The 18,668-nt window shown below is 38.9% G+C and overlaps 1 protein-coding gene across 1 annotated transcript in view; it reads right to left on the reverse strand.

Moving 5' to 3' along the window:
• The window catches only part of LOC128997011 (nascent polypeptide-associated complex subunit alpha, muscle-specific form-like), a 78,066-nt gene extending 60,131 nt beyond the window's left edge, over window positions 1–17,935 (reverse strand). The window contains exon 1 of the mRNA XM_054422589.1: window positions 17,823–17,935. The gene's annotated coding sequence lies outside the window, so the exon portion shown is untranslated. The remainder of the gene's footprint in view (window positions 1–17,822) is intronic.
• Window positions 17,936–18,668: the final 733 nt, after the last annotated feature.

An 18,668-nucleotide genomic window follows, 5' to 3' on the forward strand; every position in this document is an offset into this window, starting at 1 on the left:
TTCGTGACTTATGAAAGTTGTGAACTTTCAGCTGACAAAGGCGCGTGCATTGTGTGAAAGCCTTGCAGTTAAATGCGTGGAGAAGCAAGAAGTTTACCGCATGAAAGCAATTTTGTTCCGCTAACACGTATTGTTCCGAAGTGCTAGATTATTTTACGAGATACAAAGCTATTGTCTATGTCAAGTGGATTTGTAAGCTAGGGAGGAAAGTAGAATGTATTATGCATAACCGAAACTATATACTCTGTATGATGGAACCTGCCTCCTGATCCTCCGTATACCTAGGGACTAGCTAATGATTCAAGCCAGGTAGACGAAGGGTCAGAAGACAGGTTCCATCACACATACTGTGGAATGTGGAAACTTCGTTTCAGCTCTAGCCCAGAGAAGTTCGGATTTCTAAGTGGTCCTGGATGAAAGACAGTTAAAATTAAGGCTCTTAGTCAGTAAAATCTACATTGATCATCCATTCTGTAAACATATTCAGCAATGCTTACTAAAATTACTTCGCTTTCTTATTGAATCAGGCGATTAATGAAGATAGCCGGTCCTAATTACGCATACGGCATTTGGCACAGATCAAAGCTAGGTTTTTGAGGACTTTCTTTGACTCAGGCTATGTAAATTCTGAAGTGTTTAGTTGTCCATGAGATCTATCGGATACCTTAATCTTTTTCTTCATTCCAAAGAGCAACAAAACAGCCAAAAGATTTCCGTTGGACAATAAAACATGGCAAAGCAACCAGTTTCATCCAATTTTCTTCCACTTTTCTTACGTGAAAGATTTTGAGTTGATACTCCAGCTTATTGCACAAATCCCTATCATCTCTTCTATCATAGCCTCCTCTAATACAGAGGAGGCTATGCTTCTATTCACCCCATCTTCACTCGTCTTCGCCTTAAGTACACACCCAGGTGAGTCGATTACAAATCTGAGTGGGAGCTTCAAACTTGAATTGGCAAGCCAACACTGCTCGTGGTGGCATTTTCAAGTATTTCACACCCATCTTACCTCTTAACCCTGTTCTAAAAGTATCTCTCGATGTAACATAGTACAGCAATGTATACATTTCCCCAGCATGGAGAGTGGCGACCAACAGATCGCGGCATTTGCCACCTGAAGGCCTCCATCTGCACGACAACAGGCCAAGGACGGTGAGGAGTATGCGGAACACGGCTGTGGGAACCTCAACTACGCTGAGACAGGTAAATCAGACGATGTAAACAGCAAACCTTGGGATTAACTAGTTGGAAACACGGATAACGGAGCTTTCAGAGCTTGGAAGATGTTTGGTATGTTTTCTTCTGACAAACCCAGCAAATAAATATGCTAGTTCTTGACAGTAAAAATGATTAACAAGGCACCTCTTTCTTTCTGGGCTGTTCCACCAATCCAATCTATATAATACCATTGACTAGTACAGTCAAAGATACTACTGGCCAAGTCTATGCCAAAGCAAGCGGGATGAATACGGATTAACAGTGGACTGCGGATACAATTATTACAAATATTTCTATATCCTATGGAAAAATAAGAGAGAGTACAATCCTGACAGCAGAACCATTCACTATTGTGATCATTGACAATAAGAGTGACTCGTTTAACTAGGTTAGGCTAATTAATTGTTTTGATGAAAACAATGGAAAAGAGCTGGTCCGTAATATGGAAGGGATTAAAGAAGGCCATGCTACATCAGTAGCCAAAAGTGAATTGCAAAATGTAAAAACTAGGATATTTAAAAATTGTTAATTATTTACGTCATTGCATTTGGGGAAGAGAGTACAAGTTCTGTAGTAGTCTAAACCATTCTGCAAACATTCTGAGGTTTAGACTACTATGTTTTAATCCATGGAATATCCGCGGCTTTTCCATGGGAAAGGGGAATTTGATGATGATAGTTGTTGTTAGAAGGGTGTTTTACTAAGAAAGCTCCCTTCTTTAGAGGACCTCAGGACGGACGGGGAAAGGTTTCTCAACCTGCAACATTAACATTCGATCACTTGTAAGCGTAATGAGTGACTACTGAATTGCTGCACTTTCCTGGAGAGAGTTACTATTGGGAGATTTCGAGCGTAGTGCCGTATTATCAAGCATATCACACGGTTCAGTCACCGAAATCAAACTTTATCACGGAATTCGGCCAAAATTGTAATATTTTATCATAAAACTCAGGCAATGAAACAGCACTTATGTGCACATTTCTGAAAAATAAATCACAATTTATCCCCCCCTTTCCCGTACACAAAATTTCAATTCACCCGACTAGCGAAACCTATTTTATTCTTCAATTTAGCCAATCAATCCCGTAGTTTTCTGACTTTTTCAAAGGAGTATACACCCCTCATAATAGAAGAAAATCCCAATCGCCTATTCAAATATTATCCAAACTGAATCAAAATCTTTGTGACTGACTAAGTAACTCAGTAAAAATTATTTCATACAGAGTCGAAAACATTTCGGAATCTTATCTACTTCACTGGAGCCTAAATATCTGTTTTATGTTATTAATCTACGAGGCGACCTTTACGAGAGTAGAAAATCTAATCTAAAGAAATTTAAACAAGCTATTTTACTTAAGTCTCTTGAAACAATCAAACAGAAAGATGGTAACTACAAAAACTATCATCACATGGTGACTTATTCTTCCTCTATTGATCATTGTCAGGTGGGGCATAGAGAAGCAAAAAAGTTGGATTTAGTTGTGAACCCATTTTTACGATCTGACAATACGCACTTCAGACGATCATTAATTTTGTCAGATTTACATTGGTTCTCCAACTGAAATTAGATGTTTACCTAAAGAAAAATCCTCCACAAACCATTTTCATTTAGAGTTTGAAACCATAAATAACCCCAAAGTGTTCAAATCTTGATATCCCGTTACTGTACCGACATTCCCACCAGTCAATTTTCCATTCTTCGCTTCCGCACCCAAATCACAGCTTACCGACGAATTACTACATTACCGACAAATAACCGACAAATTACCGAAGGATTCCTCCATTCCCGTAATAACGCTGACAGCTTTGGCGAATGGCCAGAGCAGTGGGACTGGGGTATAGCCAAACCTGTTATGAGGCAATCCAGCACTCGCCATCTCTTCGCCACTCACTCGCGCCCGGGGTCGATTGTCGATATTGAGCAACGGCACTTGAGGGATTACTACACGAAAATTCGACGAATTTTCAATTCCAAAATTGTATGATTTCTTCATTGTTTCACCGTGAAGAAGTTGTAGTGGATTACTATGAATAGAGTACTGGTGTCAACTAAGATAAGACAAACATGGATCTAATGAGTAAAAAGTAACTCTGTACAGAAGTTCAAGACAATCCATTTTAGTGTTGCCTAACTTGTTTTGTGTATACCAGCCAATCCTGCTGGAAATGCTGTAAAACGAATCGTTGAGCTGCTGTTTTTGAGCAAGGTTTGCGTCACCTTCTTGCAGTAAGCTCAGACAAGAAAATGTTATTCCGACCTCGAGAGAATCCCTTAGCGAAATTAAACCATCTTTGGGTAGAAAATTGGCTTCCGTCAGATGGGTGATTTATGAAACTTCGACTATCTACGGGAGGAAGATAGCTGTACATTTCAAAAATGAAGTTGCATCAAAGAAGACAGATACGAGAAAACATTTCATTTTTAGGGTAAAAAGCAACATCCGTGGTTACCAATACCAGGCATATTGAAGATGGCTGGAAGGTGGCTGTTGAAGATTTGGTACTACGACTCCGTGGTACTTAACTCTTGTGGTCTGTCAAAACCTTGAGAACCGAGTCACATTGCCCTGTGATTGTGACTTGTGAGCCGACTACCTCATTTGATGTGAGTCAAATCACATGGGGTACCTCTCTTTTGTCACAGAAAACGGAGGCCTTCTATTCTAACAATTGTGAGTCGACTGACTTTTGTGATTTCACTATTGTGAGACGACTGATTCCTGTGTTTTGACTAACCCTTTTGGGTCATCTTGAAAAAGACGATACTCTTTTGATTAGACCAAACATTGTGAGCCAAATAACTCAGGTGATTCGATTCACCATTGTGGGTCAACTAAGTCTTGTGATTCAACTCCAGCGATTTTACTCATCCTTGTGGTCAACTCATGAACCACCACTCCTCTCGTCTCTGAAACCAATAGTCTGAGTATGACGTTTCCCTCAGGATGATTACCCGACTAACAGGACACGGTCAGGTGACCACGTGACAGACGACTGAGACTGCAGACTCCAAGGTTGTGAAACGGTCCCAGGAGTTCCCAGCGTCTCAGGGAAGTGTTCCCAACAATTAGCAGCCCCGGACCGCTAATTTGGCCAGCAGATCTTCCAGATATCCATCTGCTAAATGTTGAGGAACCTACAGTCAGTCCGTAATAATACGGTGGAGGTTTACGCTAACTTGTACATTCGTTTAATCCGTGTAAGATTGTGCGAAGTGTTGGGAAGCAGTAATCAGAATTTTTTGCGTAGTGAAATAAACCATGTTATCGTTGATTTGCGAGGATGATTTGTGATCCTGGAACGGGTTTGGAATGAAATAAACGTTTAGTCTACTAAGAATACCAAGACATAACAATCGTTTAATGTCGTTGTAAAGGTTATAGTTAAAAATCAGATTCAGGTAAAGTGTCGTCTAAAAATCTCATTCAATCAAGTTTTTTAAGATTAATATGAGTTACTGTAAAATTTCCCCCTGTTGCATAAGTTATTTGAGTTCTTTGGCATTTTTACAAGTTTTTGAAGGAATTAACAAGAACATTGCTTACTATCCAACGTCAAAGTTTTGTTAGATAGCATCATTACAATTAATGAACAATCAAACGACAAAAAATGGCATCTGGATCCAGAACCGGAATAAGTTGCAACCGAACCAGTGCCCGTTAGATTTGAAGATTGAAGGTAGCCACTAACCAATCGACTACCCAGAAATTGCTCTTCGTCCTTTCCTTTGTCGACTGCATTGCATAACTATTTTCCGGCAATCCGAACACAAATACCACAAAATACAGTATAGCCTAAGACAAACTGTTTTTCAAAATCCCAAGAGTAAACAAACTTCAAAAGTCAACCCTATAACCTACAGATCGGCTTAGATCCACTTCACTCTCGCGCTACGATGGATTCTGGTACGCATAGTTCACAATCCAGGTTCCTAGTTCCAGATTCCCGGCGTCCTGCAGTTCCACAGTCCCTGGATGACCGCCTGGCACACTTTCCTGCTTTCCCGCGGATAATCCGCGTCCTTCCCGCCATTACAGGTGATAAGTGGCGCCAAACGTCTCCGGGAAATATAACATTAGCTGGCCTGGTACAGTGACGCTTTAGATACTTAATAGATTTCGCTGTAGTTGTAAGTCAACTCTTACGGGAGGCTATTGATGTTTTATTTTTTTCTCTTGTCAATCTTGGCACATAAAGGGTAGGTAGTCTTACGCCCTAAAAGGAATATGACTCTTTCCTTTATGGAAAATTACACCATAAACCCCTTGTCAATACTACAAGTCAATTTGTATCCTTATATCGGAAAATTCAGGGATTAGAAGATAAATAATGCAGATACCGGTGGCACTTTAAAAATGTAATGTGAAGGGAGCAAATCTTGTTATCAAGTATTTTAAGGTGGTACGAAGGTCTTTAGTTAGCGAAACCTTTTAGTCCAAATTTTTCATTACATCTTTTTAAAATTGTCAGATGTGACCGAGTCAAGTTTCACGTATGCCCTATGCCCTATGTCCCATGGTGGAAGTAAATATATACTTCTGGAGGTATATTTACTTCCACCATGCTATGTCCTATGTCCCTATACGCAGCTATGTATTTTATACACCGATCCATGGAACGATTGACTTAAACGGCGTATATCTGAAATCGTAAATTTTTAAGCTATGAACATCTGGAACGATACATCTTTCAGAAAATATGGACCTCTGTGACGATGTTTCAAAATCTGGCAAAATGTGTCCAAAAATCTGTAAATTATCCGATTTGAAACATCATGAAAAACAAATCTTTTCTCATGAGGCATTCTATTGATCTAGAATTTTAAAAATGTAACAAACTGATTCATGGTTCTATTTTATTCTCCTTCATACGACACATATATCACTCTCTGCTCGTACATCAGGATGAGATTCATCTCCTCACATATGGAGGTGACTGATGTCCAGGAAAACACTTTCACTGCAGATTGACAGTAAAACAAACGACACATCTTGCCCATCAACCCTGGACTTTCCCCGTTTGTCGGCGAGTAGAGTGGTGAGATGGCTAGTGAGTTGCGTCATGTTGTTTCTTCATCGGCGGGCCGCATCTCCGGTCATGTCCCGGTCATGGATCTTTGCAACCGCGGATCTCTGAACGATAGAATCCTGAAACGATGGTATCTGAAACCATGGATTACTGGATTGGTTGACTTCTCAAGAGGCGGATCCCTGAACGATGGACCAATGAAACTATGAATTTCTGACTGTCAGAAAAGACAGACTTCAGAGTCGATGGGTCCCTGAAATTATTGATCTTTGGAACTTTATTGATAGCGATGATGGAGTCCTGAGACTATGATCTCTGAAGTAGTGGATCTCTATGTGGATTCTATGGAACGATGCGCCTCAACAGCTAATGTCTCGGAAACTAAAGATCCCAGAAATTAAAGATGACTTCTGAAGATGGTGATTACTGAAGTCGTGGTTCAAAAATATGGACACCTGGAACAACAAACCTTTCGAAAACGATGAACCACTATGGCTAACGGTTGTTTTATACCATAGTCTTCCTAAACGAAAAACAATTCAAAGTCTCCTTGAAACCAGGGCCTTGAATAAATAAAAGAAAAAGAATCCCTGAAAATGATGCTACGCGTGACATTTGGGATCTTTCTAGAGAAAAAGCACGTCTGCCGAGTTCTATGCTGAGATCGAATACACATTTTAACAGCTCATTTTGCAATGAAGATGAAAGTTGGGTTGGATAAAATTAGACCTATCAAATATCCACATGACTTTCCGCCAACTTAATCGCGTCTACTACAAACTCCCAAGTCACCGGCATCTGACAGACCTCTGATGGTGATGACGGAACATTAATCAGCCTAGACTGTAGACCCGCCGTATCAGACTACAAGGACGGGCTTCCGGCTGCTTTCCCCGCGAACAATCGGAGAAAGCCGCGTTAATTGTGCCTCCCACACTACAACGTGTCCGACGCGGCTCAGTAATTGGATTGGATTTTGGATCATGTCGGGGCAAAGTGGAAGAGAGGGATATCGGAATGTGGCTCTCAAACAACGCTGGGTGCAGAATAAAGGAAATTGTTGAATTAAAAGGTGACTAACAGCTGTTTTCGATAAATTTTGGTCAAAGTGGAAGAGAAGTTAGAATGTGGCGCCCAAACAACACTGGGTGAAGAATAAAGGAAATTGTTCAATTAAAAGGTGATTAACTGCTGTTTTCGACCATTTTTTGTCAAAGTGGAAGAGAAGGCCGTCCGAATGTGGCGCCCAAACAACATTGGGTTCAGAATGAAGGAAACGGTTGATGGGGTGACAAACTGTTTTGGAGCATGTTGGAAAGGAGGCAAGACCAAAAGTCGGGTTTGTTCTGCTAAAGGTAGATTCACCTACTGTAAATTCTCGTAATTGATTAGGCAATGTTGGAACACTAAATGTACGTAAATCACGAAATGTCTCGAAAAACAATATTGAAATCCCCACCATAGACGATGCAATTCTTACTTCATCTGTGACCCTACACACCAAGAAGTACATTATTTTCTGTTATATTGTGTGCTACACCATTGGCATTTTAAACTTTTTGGAAAGGTCCAAACCCTGGTCTTGATACTGCTTAAAGTTTTGTCAGAAAGCATAATTAATTGATAGCCCAATGATCTGGGTCCAGTAACGAACTTGTTTGGAATCGAACCAGCGACCTTCAGAGGCGAGCAATACAACCATTTTTGGCTACCCATACAAATGGTGCAGCCAAAAGATCAAGAATTCCCCAACATTTGAGCATTGTAGCAAGAAATTTTGCAAATTGGGGAACTTCTTGAGGTTTGAAACCGCCAACATTTGGATGGTAAAGAGGTTACAGTACTCAGTCGCTTAATCCAAAGACAGCTGATTCAACTATCGAACAGCTGTCCTTGATCATTTGCATTTTAATACATGGCCTTGACTTAAGAATCTTAGTGTGGCTAAACTGTCCTCTAATTCTTACAAAACTCGTCCTTCGCCTTAAAATACACACATTGACGTGTATTATTCTATTCTAACTTAGAACTACCTAAAATTTAAGACATTTTGAGTTTCGAAATTGAACAATCGTCAGTATTCAATCTCATCTTTGCTTCCAAAACCTCAAACCAAACCCCCAAGCTCCACTATTTTGACACAAACTGCATTTTTGCTTCTCATTACCTGCTATTCATCGCATGTTCCCATTCCCGTGTGATACAGAGATACCAACCTACCGCAGTCTGCATGAGAAGGTGTCGTTAATTAGTTCCACAACCACGTAACTGTTGCCAACGTAACAGCATCAAATTATTGCGCTTCCAGCACGCGCATCCAGAGAGACTCGCTTGGCTTCCGTGTCGCGGTCAAATTATGACGGAAAATTATGTTCGGCTTGTGTGCTTAAAGGCAAACGACTCGACATCTGTTCAAACTGTTTACATAACGAGTATTTACACTTTCAGATTTCCAAGTTGGGGATTTCTCCGACGTAATTTAGGAAGGAGCAACTCATTACCGTCGACCAACCAAGAGTCAAAGAGGCTCATGAGGAATATTTTGTCAACCGGTTTCAGTCCAAATACATCTACAACATGCTAAGATCATTCGTGACTACCACATCACTCACAAAGTGCTTTGAGAAACAAGTTTTGGGAGTTCTTGCTACTATATAAGCAAGTATACTGTACTGTACAAAAGGGTTGCATCTGTAGAATGCCCTAGCTATGCAGGGGTTCACAACTTTAATCAAAAATTTTATTCGCCTCATAGGCATACTTCCTAATGAAAAATCTTTTTTAATTGTCAACAGCACCTAGATTGGGCCTATTTGACAGCACAATAAACATAGCCACATAGACAATTGTCACTGACCGACAATCAGGTTAATTACTACAGCCCAGTCCGTAGCATGCGCGGTGGTTATGTTGCTAACACACTTTCCTTCCACGCGAGCGACTGCAAAAACTCAGCATCGTGCGAAATCTTGCACAATGCCGTCAATCAAAGTGGGTCCTATCACACTACCTTGCGGCACTCCTGAGTTTGAACGAGCGTTCGGTAGTTTCAGATGTTGCAGAGGAAAGCAATGGTGCAAAGGTTTCATGCTCATTTGCAGAATTCAAACGTTTTCTTGGAAAACTTGCATCAAAGTAGGCTCAAACACACATCCTTGTGGAACACTCGAATTTCAAATATTACAGGGAGGAAGGATATGGTGTAAAGGTGTTCAAGTCCTGTGGGAAAATTATGAACGTTCAATTTCTTTACCAGTTCAAATGAGGACGCCATCTAGTTGCGCATTTTAACCTAAATATGAGTAAAGGATGGTTGTAGATCATGTGAGATGATCTGTGTAAATTTGCTAGTGGCTTAGACCAGCTGTTTTATTAGTCAGAGTCATTTATTAAAGCCCCAATGATCAAGCACAGCTGGGTCCAGTTTCTAACCATCAAAAAGCTACATATGTTTCTGAAATTCGAACCGGCGACCTTTTGATTGTAAGGCGAACACTATAACTCAGCTACCCAATGATGATTCGTGAAAATTAAAACTATTGTTTAGTGATTGTGTAGGCCTACACATAATCTCATTCGAGACGTTGAGGGTTATATTGAGATGTCATTGTATATTTTTTAAAGGACTTGTTGGACTACGCTGGGTCCTCTTAAGCTTTAATTCCTGATTATCCTCACACGTTTTTAGTTATTTCCAATTCTTAAAATCTCGAACCTTTTCTTCATCCCCTTTAACGTTCAAGTGAGATCTTGGCGGGGATCACTACCACATGCTCCTCTCAGTATTTTAATTATTACAAGGGCAACAACTTCGACGTTAACAGATTCGTGAGTTAAAACACTTCATCACTAACAAGACTTCCGGTTCCTCTCATCAGCGGTCCTTGTGTCACGAGAGAGGAAGGAAGCTGCCACCGGAAACAGTATCAACGTCGTCGGTAGAATATCAAACATCATACAGTTGGCAAACGCCTAACATTGTTCTCACTATGAAGTACAATGATGTGGACAGGCAAAGACTATTCTTGGTTATGCTCCGTTTTTTGCTTCGGAAAATAAAGTCGAGTCTGTGAAAATTTCAAGAACTTTTAAGTTATCAATAAAACATAATCCATAACGGAACTACCATTGAAATCCCTTAAGATAGATTGGTGCCCTTTTGACTTGCATGACGACAAAATAACTAGAGACCAAGACTTCCCTAGTCTCGAGCAAGACTCCAAAAGAACTTCGTCCAACATGAAAAAGGTTAAGAACCTTACATGAACAGTGAACACATAATGTTATGAAAAACTAAAAATCATGGGGGATGCATAAACCTGTCATACTACTAAGAATAAGATACAATAATTAGAATGAGCTAAAATCAAAACAAAATCAAACCAAAACAAATCCAAGATGAGCTCGTTTCCTCGTCGTGTCTGCAAAAATATTACAGTAATTGTTTAGAGGATCCGTTGTACTGTACTTGTCTAGCTTGACTCATTTGCGCGGCACTGCTCCAAAAACCCCAACCTCCGAAAGACATTTTATGCACAGTGCCTACGCAGCTTTGCCTTTTGGAGTAGTGCCTGAATCTCATTATACCTATCATTATCTCGTTATCGTCGAGAGGGACCCAAGATTTGAATCTGAACAGATGTGGACCCTCCTCCATCTGTTGTGCCCGCAAGCCAAACTACTGTATTGCAATAACCGTTATTGCGCTACAAAAGTAATTGAAACATGATATCTCCATCGCCACGGAGGTCCAAACAAATATGGGACGAGAAGTAGGCCTACTCCGAACAAGGTAAAAACTTATTAACGCACGATGACGTTTAATGATTGTAGCGGTAGACAAGATGGGATCTGTCATGAGAAATGTTAATTTTGGAAACCTTTCACGAACTGTTTTTCAACCAAGAAAAAAGTGGAATATATTTTCCCAAAAGGTATGATTTTTCAAATGCGTTATTTAGAACAGAGAGAACAGTTGGATGTGTATGTAGGCTTCTTATAATCAGAGAGAAGTAAGATTCAACTTCTCTCTGATTGTTAACTAAGGCTCAGGCCAATCACAGGTAGACGAAGAGTCAGGGGATAAGTTCCATCATACAGACTATAGTTTGCGTAGTGTGTGGAGCATTTACTGAATCCTTTTTCCTGATGGACGATGGAACACTTAACCGAAACGTAGGACACGGGCGGGCATTAATTGCGCCAACTTACCTAAGTCAGGTATTCCTAAATTGCGCCAACTACTCCAGGGTAGTCGTCCCTTGACTGCGCCAAGTGGCGGCCCGCTTTGACTGTATATTTTAGTAGGTTATGTTATGTTAGATTAGATTAGGATGACACATGATTCCGTCTCCCGAAAGCTGGACATTCCTTCTGCCAGAAACTCACCCCCGGAACATTTTTGGGGTCCTTTGAGGGCTTGGCGCAATTAAGGAACTCTTAGGCGCAATTAATGCACGACCTAGGACACACGTCAACGACATCGCCCAACAAAGAAGACAAACATACCAAGTTAATTAATGATTTTACAAACAAATTTCTAAAGGTCCCCTAAACCCTTGCAACTCGTTTTTGATATTTCACAACCAGGTTTACAGTATGGTTAGCCATGTAGACCACGAGTTCTGGTCAGTGACTTCATGTTAATTGGTCACACGATGTTATGCGTTCTACTGACCTCCATGTATGCTCACTAACCACTGGCTAAAGTTGTCGGGAGTTAACAAATTCATTGTTAAACAAAATATTTAGTCATTTTCGTAAATAAACAGTGAGCTATCTCCGGCCAGACTGGGCGCTGGGCTTTCCACAACGACTTGGATTCGAAAAAAAGTTCTTGCTGGGTACAGTCATTCTACTCTCGGGAATACGAATAATGTGTTAACAATACACACAATTTAACTCACCTTTACATTCTTGCGCTGGATTTTGACAAAAAAAAAACCTTTTCTAATAGGTAATTTGGTAAAAAATAGACATTTATCAAAACTAGCTGTTACCCACGGGCTTCACCCCGCTTTACTTCATAAGTAAAAGTATTGATTGGTTAAGTTAAGCTAAAATAAACAAAACAGAATACAGTAATGCAAACAAATAATCACACCTGATTTTAATAAGGTAATAAATTGAAAGAATAACAAACTAATGAGTACAGCCAAGGCCACACTAAAAAAAACACAGCTGGGGTATTTTAACATTAGGTATATGGAAAGTTCCCTTTAGAAAGGAATTACGACCTTAAAGGGCAATTTATGAAATAATGGATAGTTTTGCGCAAGGTTTCTCGTCATGACGAACATTTTAAGTATATGGTTTATGGGTTCATGAGTACTTTTGGATTTATATATGGATCTTCGTAGAGGTATTGTCACACATGCCCGTAACTTTACCCATACATTAACCACTTTAAAATCATTTCTCAACGGAATATTAATGTTCAGCCACGGAATCATTGCCCTAGCTAGAAACAACCAGATTCCTGATCAGGAAGGAATATTCGCACCCTGACCGCTACACTGAACTGTTAACAATTGCCGTTTCAAAAACCATTACTGTGGGCGAGGTAGGGATCGCCCAGCACTCATCACTATGGGTTAGCGCGTGTACATTGTGCGACTGACTCATTGTTAAAACACTTCCCTACCAATACGGTGCAGCTATACTGTACGTGGTACTGGTAGAGCGTTCAAAATTCGGGCATCTAGATTCTAAAGCCATTCTAAAACTACGTTCGAAGAGGGAGGGTATTTGGGATCAATTCAACTAAAACCTCCAACGATACGACACACTTCCCCCAACAACTCAAGGTACAACAAACCACCCCAAACACCATGTAATGCCACCAAAGGACTCAAAACACAAAACCTCTCCAAAGACGTCAAAAATCCTCGATAGAGCCGCTGAGATAGAAATACAACTGGAGGTACAAAAATGAGGTTGCTGTAATTTGTTTAGGTTGGTACCAACTAGGGGAATCAGCTCATTTGGCTTTATGTATGTACACCTACAATCCCAGAGTTAAAATGTACTATGAAAAATGTGCTTTATCCCCTAGTACAAAAGACGGCCGTCTCGAAATTTTCATTCAGTGCCCCTGTTGTATCTCTAGCTCAGTGATAGAATAGAGCCCTAACAATTCCAAAGACAAAGACCACAAACTCCTCCAGAGCTCTAAACGCCTCTGATCACACAAACTACGCACTGACACCAAAGACCACCAAAGTCGCAGCGCCTCCAGTTTTCAACGAGAGGTGAACGCACTTTATCATCACCTCAATCACTGTATCACCGGAAGCAGGTTGTGCAACGTGACAGAAGTGCAACAATACTGGCAACTTCCGGTGGTGAGTCAACGTCATTTGTAAAAAAAACTTTTCGCAATCTTATGGTTTGAATCCTGGAATAGTTGGCAACCAAACGAGGTGTTTTTAAATAGGCCATAATAACATTAACATTTTAATGACAGTTAACATTCTTCACCTCATTCTTAAACAAAATAGGAGTTCTCCCAATGATAGGGAACTATGTCCATTACCTATACGACCGATCACTTAAACAAGGAGCATATCACAGACACAGCACTCGCACAAAAACAGACGGCCAAAGAAAGTTAAGAAAGCACGTGTAAAATCCCGCGCCTATTTTCTAAGCGGAGGATTTCACTGGGAGGGTTCGTTGGATTTATGGCGGTGACATTGAGAGTGAAATTAGAAAACAACCTTATGTAAATGAGGGACAAAGGTAAATTTGGTGAGGAATGCGTGTAAGGCCCGAGGGCGAGGGAAAGTGGTGTGCGTGAGTGTGAGGTGGCAATCCTGCTCGTAAAATCAGCTGGAAAGTGACATTATGCTAAACACCTTCAGCCGATCAGCTGATCTAGAATTATGCTTTGGGTCTGTGTACATTCCAATAATGGAATATCTAGCTCTATCCACAGTCAAAAATAACTGAAAAGTGTCTTATTTTGGCATTGGGAATGCAAATATCAAAGTTTCCTCTCCTCTAGAAATATTATTTTTTATCTTATGTAACATATCAGGTCAAGGAACCCTGGCTTCAACACATAAAAAAACGTTCGATTTTGAAAATAACAAAATTCCTATTCATAATTAATGTCACACGCACACCCTACAAACTTAAATTGCTTCAGAGTTAAGTGGAAGTATCCTCTCCTCTTTTATAGTTCTTAAAAAAAATTATTAATTTTGGGGAACCTTAAAAGAGTTAGCTAAGTTCTGTCAAATGTCAGATTGTTTAAACCCTTGTTTTCTCTCATCTAAATTAGGCTACTGTGATGTAATGACAATTAATTGAGATTAGTAAAAGACTTTAAGTGAGCACTATATTGACATAATTAAACAGTATTTAGTATGCAACCTAGAGATCTGAGTGCCTAATTACTTCAACTTACTTTCCTAAGTACAATTGGAGGGAAACAACTTTTTGGGTAATCTTTCCCTAACCGGCTCTAAATTAGTTATTGGTAATTTTCAAGTGCCTTTATGTTCTTTCCTCCAATTTATACCCAATTGTACAACAATTAAATCTATCTTAATGGCTTATTACATAAATACCCCCGCCACAGCAAACCTGCAGACTAAGCGAATTTCCATATATCTGATTGGATTTACACTAAAATGTCTACTTAAAAATTTAACATTTATTTCCTATTTAAATAGAATTATTTTAACAGGTACTTAGGTTTGCTGCATCAGGGAGGGTAAAACTTTTTTTGTAGGCTAAAATGTTAATAGTTAGTAAGAAATAAAAACATTTTCCAAATTTGATCAAAATATGTTCATAAACAAGCAAACTACAACAGTTTACTCATTCTCCATAAGAATAACATGGGAATTTAAAATTTATATTTTTTTGGAATTTTCTCCGTAACCATTAGGCGCATAGTAACACTTCAATATACTAAATTATTTGTTTTTTTAAGCTCTACAAAATGGTTTGAAAAGATTTTGCAAAATTTTATTTTTTTTGGGTCAAAAATGGGAAAAACCTATTTTTACCCCATAAAACCCCCCGTAAACCCCCGTTCCCATAGTCCGATCATGCTGGTTCGCGAACTCGTTCGAGTTTATCCTGCCTTACACCTTCAAACCAAATTTTATCAAAATCGGACAAAAATTACTCAAGTTATCGTGCGGATGGACACATATATATATATATATATATCTATATATAGATATATAAAAATTTAAACGAATGGTGTTTTTGGCCTCTGGGGACATCAAAATGAAAAAGTAAATCGGTCCCGGGCCTAGGTCTTACCATGAGACCTACGGTAATAGCTACTTCCCTATAGGGAAATTCGCTAAAAAATAATAGAGATTGATTCAAATTTGTTTTCAAAAAATATTTAATTGCTGGGTGAGATTGTGTTTTAGGTATGAATTGAACAGAACAAAACCAAAATTCTCTACTCAGTTAGCCACCAAGGCAAGCACTCAAACATTTGGAAGGGTTTATAGTATGGCTTCTACACTACAGTACTTCCTTCTCCCTCAGTACAATAACTCAAACAAAGTCAATTACTGCATGGTGTCAATTATTACAAACACAACAGCTACCAAAGCTACCTAGGCCAAGAGAAAGTATTTCTTAAGAGTCATGCTTATTTATTACCAATTGATGTGGCAGATGCAACTGGACAAATTTGGCCCATTGAGTGAAGGGACAAGTGAAGTATGGAAATGCCTTTGGGATTTGTTACTGACTAAGACCAGCTGTTTTACTAAGCTAGGACCATAATGGGTGGAGTTTCAAACCATCAAAAAGGCTGCTGATAATTCTCATCATCAAACTTTCAAGGGAAGCATGTTCATGATGTAAGATTAAGAATGAACTTGTTTTGGTATGAAAAGAATGTAGCTACGTACTATTCTGAACTATAAAATAGATAGCGCACTGAGAAATTTTTTAAAAAGTTAGAAGACCCACGCCGTCTTTCTGACTTTTGCATAGAGGCACAGCTTAGGATTATTGTGAGCCGAGTATAGGCTAACAGAGTGATGGGAGTAACACCTTGACGATCAAAATTGAAGAGCCTAGGCCTAATTATTATTAATTTCAGCTGGGTCCAGATTTAAACCATTAAAAGCTACAGACTTTCCTCTAGATTGGACCAGCAACATTTGATTAGTAAAGTAACCACTGAATCAAGTCTTGATTGTAAGATAAACTTATTTATAGCTGAGTGTAAGTTATATAGTGCTCGCCTTTAAAACAAATGTTGCCGGTTCGATCCTGAGAAAAGTTAAAGGCTTTTAGGTTGTTTGAATCGACCTGGCTAGATGTTTAATGCATATTTGCCGGCAGATTTTGTACAGTCCTACTTTAAATTCATTGTTTTAATCCAATAACTTTATCTATATTATTAATACGCTACATGAAAATTTGTGAACAACAGGCTTCTCCGTTTTAAGATTTTTAACTTTACTTATTATAGCCTATACCAAAATGTTTGTTTAAGTGTGTAGATTTGCAAACTGACCTTACATTTTTGATAAAGTCCCTTGGGCTCTGCCCCAGCGGCTTTTAAAGTTCCCATGTTACCCTTTTGAAGAACATATTTGTTTACATTATGATCAGCTGGATAATTTAATTGCTGTTAATATCTTAGCTGCAATTTAAGGAAAAGTGTGCTAAAAACTGACTTGGTTGAAATGAAATATTTAAGATATTTACATGAAATGTTGATTATATCGAGCTTTTTTGTAAATTGTGAGTATTTCCATAATCTTTGGGTCGACTCTTTTAAAGTCATCGGAAATTATGACTGTATTCGTTTTAAAATAACGCCTTTAGCTGTACACTAGTAATATTTAATCAAGCTAATGATGTAGATGCTGTACTATTGTAATTGTTATTATGTAAGGATTGACTGTTATTAAATTTACAACTTGCTAAGTACAGTATTAGTATATCTCTAATCTTTGTGTTGATTTTTTAAAATTTCCTCCTTAACGTATGTTTGTTTACTGATGTCTTGTATCATACTATGCTGTTCATATTGGAAACTCCAACTAGGTAACTTAAAATACTTAGGTTATCCCATTGAAATAAAGAAATAAATTCCGCTTTACAAGATTGAAACCTTAATTGGATAGCCTACTGATAAAAATGTTGTTGTTTACCAATCACGGGGACTATAAGTTTCCCTCGAAAAAGAAGTTATAACTATTTAAAACTGTAGGCTTAGGCCTATTTTTCAATCACAATCATTATTTCAATAGGGCAGGGTGGGTAGTAGTAGGTTATTATTCTAAAGTTCTCCAACTCAAGAAGTGTTTCGCGCTTTACAATGTTACAATGTCATTTAAAGCATCTATAAAGTGGCAACTAGTTACGTTCCAACATTAATTGAGAATTAAACTAATAACTTAGAACTGCAAGGAAAATCTGAGACATGCGATAATTAACGGGGCAGCGAAGAAGCGAGAAGCGACTGGCGTGCAATATAACGGGCCAACGTAGCCTGCTGTCGGCTGTTTTGGTTTTGCAAACGCAAGTTTGCTCGCTGAATTAACAGAAAACTATTCTATAAAGAAACTTGAAGGACTTACCGTAATTAATAGACGAAATAGAGAATCCAACAAACACTTCACCTAACACAATACGCGATCTGTCAAAATAAAATTCACAACACCCGACAGACGACAGACTTAGTAACTCGAACTTTGCGAACTGTGATTTGATTGGAAGACAACATCAACAGGTGGACGAGTCCACTCGCAGATGGAGGGGGGAGTTGCGCGCGCAGCTCTGGCAGGCTTGCCACTTTCTAACCTTAACCTGTTCGAAAGTACGGGACATTTTGTTAATTCCTTATTACTTTCAAAATATTGACAGCCGCTCCCCACTTAATTAAAGCGCTTTCGGTTTTTACCTTTTTCGACCTTGTTAGTGACCATGCCTCAAGCTGGTTTAAGTTTGGCGCTGCGCTCTTACTTTCTTTGAGTTTGGCCGCGAATTTCTTCTAACTAAACTAACACAGTAACTTAGCTCTATACTATAGTAAATAATATTAATTTAATTGAAATATTTTGTATGGAAGGATTACTTCTGTTAGGTTTGTGTAAGAGAATCTGATGCACCCCTTATGTTTATCTTTGTGGTGCTGGACACTCATTAAAAATTAATTATTTTACTCCTCCCTTGGATAAAACTGGTTTAAACAACCCACTCCTCATATACACCTACTAATAAATAAATAAAGGGATCTAAAAATTGTCAGTATTTTATCGTTATGTACACCGATTACGTATCAATCTAAAACAATCAATATAATTCTGCACTTCATTAAACTGTACCCAGGTCTATATTTAATTCTTTTTTTTGTCTATGCCTGTACTCTGTACCCTGTACCGATAATAATTTATGTTTATTGAAACTGTGACGTTGCTTGGATG

Source organism: Macrosteles quadrilineatus, unplaced genomic scaffold, assembly GCF_028750875.1.
Source record: "Macrosteles quadrilineatus isolate MER2022 unplaced genomic scaffold, UCM_ALF_1.0 Scaffold_6__1_contigs__length_79288215, whole genome shotgun sequence".
Lineage (NCBI taxonomy): Eukaryota > Metazoa > Arthropoda > Insecta > Hemiptera > Cicadellidae > Macrosteles > Macrosteles quadrilineatus.